Source organism: Triticum aestivum, chromosome 6B (assembly GCF_018294505.1).
Source record: "Triticum aestivum cultivar Chinese Spring chromosome 6B, IWGSC CS RefSeq v2.1, whole genome shotgun sequence".
NCBI lineage: Eukaryota > Viridiplantae > Streptophyta > Magnoliopsida > Poales > Poaceae > Triticum > Triticum aestivum.
The window spans coordinates 239,733,760-239,741,007 of NC_057810.1; the positions used below are offsets into that span (position 1 = coordinate 239,733,760).

The 7,248-nt window shown below is 48.0% G+C and overlaps 1 long non-coding RNA gene across 1 annotated transcript; it reads left to right on the forward strand.

Moving 5' to 3' along the window:
* Positions 1–1,598: 1,598 nt before the first annotated feature.
* LOC123134019 (uncharacterized) lies at positions 1,599–7,248 on the forward strand. Its single transcript, XR_006465472.1, has 4 exons — positions 1,599–1,827; positions 1,901–2,013; positions 2,183–2,265; positions 6,924–7,248. It is a non-coding gene; the product is annotated as an uncharacterized lncRNA (long non-coding RNA).

Consider the following 7,248-nt stretch of genomic DNA (forward strand, 5'->3'; position numbering starts at 1 on the left):
ATGTGGAGAGGAGAGTGATTGACTGGAATGCTTACGAGGACCAACACATGAGGTGGTACGATGATGACCGTAAGCACCGTATTCATCTCAGTCCTCGGTGGACTACGGAAGACATCACGGAGCTGGAGAGGGATGACCCCGAGGAAGAGGCCTACCAAACCGGCATCAGAGACATGCATAGTGGATTTAGGGAGTTTGCACCCCTCATCAACAGAGTAGTAAGTTTGAACCGACGGTTGTATTTAAATTATTTTATTCATCATCATGACTGACTTATGCCTCTACAGTTCTATGAGCTGAACAGATGCATCTTCGAAGCCTCTCGTGCACTAGGTGATATCCCGGGGAGCATACAATCTGAGAACAAATTGAGGGGATGATGAAGGTACAATTTCAGCCTCCTCGGAACAGATGCATCTTGTTCACTTGCAATCATAAATCTGATACTTATTACGCCCTTGTTTCATTGTGGGTGCAGAAGTTGGTGAAGCATTGTCGCAAGCTGGTAGGCCTGTTTGGGTGTGCTGGAGTTGGGTCGATTGAATCTTATCATCCTGCAGCCACACAGGGTCACATCGCCTCATCGAGCCATGTTCCCTCGTCGTCTAGGTTGATTGAGGACGAGGATGAGGATGAGGAGGAGGATGAGGAGGAGGAGGCCACAAATGAAGAAGAGGAGGAGGAGGCCTATCATGAGAAAGAGGAGAATGAGAGCGATGGGGAGGAGGAGTACGATGAAGATTACGGACCTCCACCAACTCAATCATCTCAACCATCTCAGTTGCCGAAGAGGAATCCGAAAAAGAAGGATTTGCTGAGTCCGGACCCTTTCCAGAGACCGGTTCCTCGACGGCCCAAGAAGAACACTGAAGAGACTCGTTCAAAGAGGAACGAGGACCATGCCTCCAAGAGCAAGAGGGGAAGGATCAATTGAATTCTGCTCTTCGATACTTGACTCTTGTAGTTGAAAATTTAGTGGTTGTGAAACTATGTGTTTGCTATTTGAAGTATGTGTTTACTATTTGTGAAACTATGTGGGACTCCCTTTGCTATGTGGAACTAAGTAGTTGAATTTCATTTGCTTATTATGCACAAGTTTATGTGGAACTCCGTTTGCTTATTATGCACAAGTTTATGTGGAACTCCATTTGACATGTGTATGTGATGCCCAAATTTAATTGTTTGAGATCTGTTATTTTGACTCTATATCATTGCTGCGATATTGTTTTTGAAAAGAAGCAAGAAATTGAACTTGGAAAGAGGCGAGACCCTACCGCCACAGACAACCTACCGCTAGTCCCTCGGGCAGTAGGTTGACCCTACCGCCAGGCCACTCCGATATTTTGTTACAGAAAGTTTGAAGGCAAAAACCCTGACACAGGTTAGACAGCCTACCGCCAGGGCCGTTGGCGATAGGTGCTAATCCACGTCAGCATCCGTCGCACCCTACCGCCAAGGTCCCTGGCGGTAGGCTGTATAATCCTACCGTCAGCTCGCCTGGCGATTACGAAAGGGTCAAATCCCAAAAATATTTCGAACCAGGGTCAGATCCTGAATTATTATGCGAAAAGGTCAAAACACGAAATTTGCCCGCGGGGCGCAACAAACCTACGCATTGTGGGACCCGGTGAGGTGGCTGCCCGTCAGCGAGATCAGGATGTCGAGGCGGCTCGACGCGCGAGCCCCTGCGCCACCTCCTCAACTCCTCTGCTCAGACGGGATACCAGTTGACCAGACACGGACGGCGGCGAGCCGGCGACCATCTTCCACTACCCAACATCGCCTCGGCCAGCTGTAGAAACGTAGCACCGCCGCCAGTTCGTCTTGGTTCGTCTCTCTTGCTTGCAATTTGGTTTCAGTCATATGCTTCTTGTGAGGATACATCTTGCTTGCTACGCAGCAGAATTGAATCAGACATTATTGATGGACACCCCCGCCGTTGTCGAGGAGTGGACTGCTTAGTCTGACGGTTGGAGTGCAACCAGGTGTGTCGTCCCCTTCTACTTAAGCGAGGTAGGTTTGCTTCGGGGTTACCTTTTGCCATTTGGAAAACGTGTGATTCTGAAGAGATCTCTATTCTGAACCTGTGTCTCTGCTCTTCTCCCCTCCCGTGAAACTCTGAACCTGCTGCCTTCTTCTCTGAATTCTACTCCCTGTCACCTGAATTATGTATCCTGTGCAGATAGAAATACCAATCGGTGGGTGTGTATGTTGGTTCTTAACATCACTGGATCAAATGACTCCGCTGCGCACTGCTGCCTCAAGGTACTACGATTTTGGCTTCAAAGAATAATAATGACTCTGCAGCACATGTATATGCATCTCTGCCTGCCATAAGTAAGCAAGCAAATAAATTTGGGTAAGCAGCAGGAGATATATTCAGTCAATGAATTATGTACCTACTTGAACGAACAAAATTCCAGCCACTGAATGCTCTCATACAACAGCGAGATTACTACTCGAAGAAGATTTAATGTGCAATATGCATCGACAAAATTTAAGTCCATGAAGACCATCAGTACTGAAATGCAGAGGATTTAGGCATTGCATTCTGAACTTCTGATTCCTCTTTCTGATTAGCTGACGAATTGTGCCAAGCACACCAAATGCACATTAACAGGATCAATACTAAAATGCTAAAACAGCAGCAATGGTTAATTGGCGAGCAAATTTAGGGAACAACCTCAAATCGCTGCACTTTTCAGTCCCAGAAAAGGATCTCATATAGTCATATGGATGCATTAACCGAGAGATGAGATATCGATCTTAGTGTTAGAGTTATATTAGTGATGTCTTTTGACCTTTTGCATTCTAGTCTCTTGGCATTCTCCTGTAGCCTTTTGACATCCTCATGTATGTGTATATATATTGGCTTTGGCCTCCTGATAATACAAGTTGCATCGTAACATGGTATCATTGCCTAGGTTTTAGATCATCCGGTGACGCCGCAACTCGTCTGTCATTCCGATCGGATTTTTTTTTCTGGTCTGTTCATCTTCTCTTGCTGCTGCCGCTGCTCATCTGGACTCCAGCAGCCTTTCTCCGCCTGCTGGTCTTCGCACCTGTCTCCACGACGTTGCTGGTAGCCGGACCGGTCCCTGGGCGTCGCCCTTCAGGACGTGCTACTCGCCGGATCGGCTTCTCTCCAAGGTCTCCGGTCGTCCGCGCTGCCATCCGGCCATCCGGCCGCTCTCCGGTCATCCGTGCCGCCCGGGTCGCCATCCGGACATCCGCACCGCCCGGCCCCGGCCCACCAGATCCTGGGCGCTGCCTACTCCCGCCCAGCTGCTCCGCCGGCCGCTGCTTCTTGCGCGTGCGCGTGCGCTCGATTTCGAGCCAGCGCGTGCTGCTCTCCCTGCCGATTCGATTGAGCTATCCATCAAATCTGCTTTCCAAGGCTAGTTTTGTCTGTTCGGCTGGGTTCTTTGCTCTGAGGCTGGGCTAAGTTCGCGTGGGCTGCCTTTTGTCAGTTCGTTCGTTTTGGCTGAGCTGCTTTGTCCAATTACCTACTCTAAAAAAAATGCCGTTGTCGTCCTGTGTTTCCTATGTTGATCCTGTCTCGCAAACGCGCCATCTCTCAGTGCTTGGTTGTCATCCACATGTGAAGCTGTCCCCTTTGGCCTCTACAGCGGGATGTGGTGGTCGCTCTTCCACAACTCCTCTCGGGGCTTCTGACCGTGGCTATGATCACTCTTCGTCGACTCGTTTGATGACTTCCGCACATGATGATGGGTGCTTTACATTGTCTCTTACGGCGGCGGCCGTATGTGGTGGTGGTTACTCTTCGTCGACTCCACCGGTGGCTTTCACATGCTGCTCAATACTGATAGCACCTGTACTGTCTGACAAGAGGGTGGTAGGTGTAGTAACAGAAACACCAAAATCCTCCAGTAACCATCGTAATCAAGTCACCTCTGCCGTCAAAAGAGACATAGCTCGCAACTCAGCCTCTGCACTCGAACGGGAAACTGCAGTCTGTTTCTTCGTCTTCCAGGCAATGAGAGAACCACCAAGAAAAACACAGTAAGCAGAAAGTGAACGGCGATCCGTAGGATCACTAGCCCACGTAGCATCCGAATAGGCTTGGAGCTGTAACGAGCTGGAACGGGGAAAGAAGAGTCGGTGAGAGATCGTGCCACGAAGATATCGTAGAACACGAAGAAGGTGACTATAGTGTACCGAAGTGGGAGAAGAAACAAACTGACTCAAGATATGAACGGGATAGGAGATATCCGAACGAGTGACAGCAAGATAGACAAGACTCCCACGTGCCAGTGCGCTCAAGAGCAGCAAGCTCCTCTGCCATCGCAAACTGCCATTCAGGATGAACAATAGCATCGCGATAAGAGGTAGGCTCAAGTACAGCCGAAAGGCCATATCGACTAGGAGAATAGCGGTCAGGGGGAGGGCGAGGCCGAGCCCGAAGACCATAAGTCGGCCGGGATGAGGAGGACGATGCACCAGAAGTAGATGGCACGTCAGTAGATTTATCCACAACACGTGGACGACGAGTGTAATGGAAAGGAAAGGAGGGAAGAGGTGGAATCACTGGAGGTGGAGACGAGGAATGTATCGGTGACGAAGGTGGAGAAGGGGAAGGTATCGATGATGAAGGTAGAGAAGGGGGAGATGGTGATGAAGGTGGAGAGTCATGCGGTGAGGGAGGAGAAGAATCTGTATCAGAGGACATCGTCGGATCTGCTACAGCAGGCCGGGGAATAGGAATACTAGGCACAGAGGGAGGTGTATCCAAAAACGTAAGCACAGAGATGTCCTCCGCTGAAAAAGCCGGGGAGGATGGACGCGGGTAGAAGGGACAAGACTCATCAAAAGTCACATCCCGGGAAATACGCATCCGGCGACCGACAGGATCCCAACGCCGATAGCCCTTATGCTCATCACTGTATCCAAGAAAGACACACTCAACAGACCGAGCGGTCAGTTTGGTGCGTTCACGAGGGGCAAGCAAAACATAGCAAACGCAACCAAACAAACAAAGCGCTGAATAATCAGGAGGATGACCAGAAAGACGCTCGAGAGGAATATCACCCTGTAGAGCAGTAGAAGGTTGAATGTTGATGAGATAGGTGGAAGTGGTAACAGCCTCAGCCCAAAAGTGAGGCGGAAGAGAGGCGGCGATCATCATCGCACGCGCCGTCTCAAGAAGGTGACGATGCTTGCGCTCAGCCACACCATTCTGAGCATGAGCACCAGGGCAAGAGAACTGAGTAAGAGTACCCTGCTCAGCAAGAAATCCTCGCAGCGCATGAGAGATATACTCACCGGCTGAATCTGCGCGAAAAACACGAATAGGAGTGGAAAATTGGGTATGAACCATGGCAGCAATTTTTTTGTATATAGATAAAACCTCACTACGAGAAGACATGAAATAGATTCAAGTGTACCGAGAAAAATCGTCTATAAAGATAATATAGTAGCGATGACCCCCTTTCGAAGTGAAGGGAGCCGGACCCCAAACATCAGAGTGAATGAGATCAAAAGGACGCTCAGACACTGACTTACTGTGAGGGTAGGGCAGTTGAATCTGCTTACCAAGTCTACAACCCAGACAATCCAACGAAGCATTACCGGTGACAGGCCCCAAAACACCGCGATGAACCAAAGACGAGAGGCGAGAACCACATAAATGGCCTAGACGAGATGCCACTGTTGAAAAGAGCTGGTAGATGCAGCAACAGGGGCTGTGAGACTGGCGGCGGTGGCGGCGGTGGGGAGACGAAGCCAGTCAAGCTCCCAGAGACCATCAAAGCGTCGAGGGCCAGTACCAAGCAGAGCGCCCGTGCGACGATCCTGAACAGAACACAAATCAAAATCAAGAATGACCCTACAACTAGAGTCAACAATCTGACCACCAGATAAGAGCTGCATGGTAAGTCGAGGAACAGACTGCAGTTTCCCGTTCGAGTGCAGAGGCTGAGTTGCGAGCTATATCTCTTCTGACGACAGAGGTGACTTGGTTACGATGGTTACTGGAGGATTTTGGTGTTTCTGTTACTACACCTACCACCCTCTTGTCAGACAGTACAGGTGCTATCAGTATTGCGCGGGATCATGTGAAGCATGAGCTTACCAAGCATATTGGTGTTGATGCTTCTTATGTGCGTGCTGCAGTGCAGGATCATGTTGTTTCTCTTCAGTATGTGCCTTCTAAGTTACAGCTAGCAGATTTCTTCACGAAGGCCCAGACTAGAGCGCAACATGGATTTCATCTTTCCAAACTCAGTGTTGTGGATCCACCATGAGTTTGAGGGGGGGTGTTAGAGTTATATTAGTGATGTCTTTTGGCCTTTTGCAATCTAGTCTCTTGGCATTCTCCTGTAGCCTTTTGGCATCCTCATGTACGTGTATTTATATTGGCTTTGGCCTCCTGATAATACAAGTTGCATCATAACACTTAGCAGGTCAGTGGGGCTGATATTGGCTTCTCCTTCTCTTCTCCACCCACATCACGAAGAGCATATGCTCAGTTTTGATATTTTGTTTTATATATTTTTTTCATATGGAAAGAATATCATATTCCAGTAATCCAGCATGTACTTGGTACTACAGTGAGTTGATGTGAAATCCTCCAATATTGTTTTATCTAGCAGTCAAAACAACTTCAGTCTGCTTAAATAAATTCTTCTGTTTTTGCTGTTGCGGCGAGAGAGAAAAAGAAGAAGAAGATGTGGTGCCAATGGAGAACTTGGACCAACTGATAATATACCGTAGTTGTGATAGTTAATGTTTACGGGACTTCTTTTAGGATATTTCTTCTATACATATGTTCGGTCTGATGTTCATTCGAAGTGTGCCTTTCTCTATCAATTAGTATGGTTCTAAGCTGATTGCATGATTATGATTTAACACCTATTATCTTATAAGAAGAAAATTAATGAACTAACAGACTGCTTTTGCTCCAGTTCGCTGGAAGCAGGTGAGGCAATCATAGATGTGCATGCTCCAGGATACCTCCCAGTCAATGCTTCAAATCATCAGACCTTGATGCCATCCATTGTCATAGAGGAGATCAATGCTTCAAATCATCAGACCTTGATGCCATCCCTTGTCATAGACCTTGATGCCTTATTGTAGTTGTAGAAAATATAAGATGGCTGAATATTGTGTTGTATTGATCTGACCCGTGTAAGGGTATATATAGAGGTACAATGGAGGGGGAGAGACTTGGAGTAGAGGACAAGTTAAACCTATCCTATTTTTATCTCTTATCTCTATCTTAAACGTAAA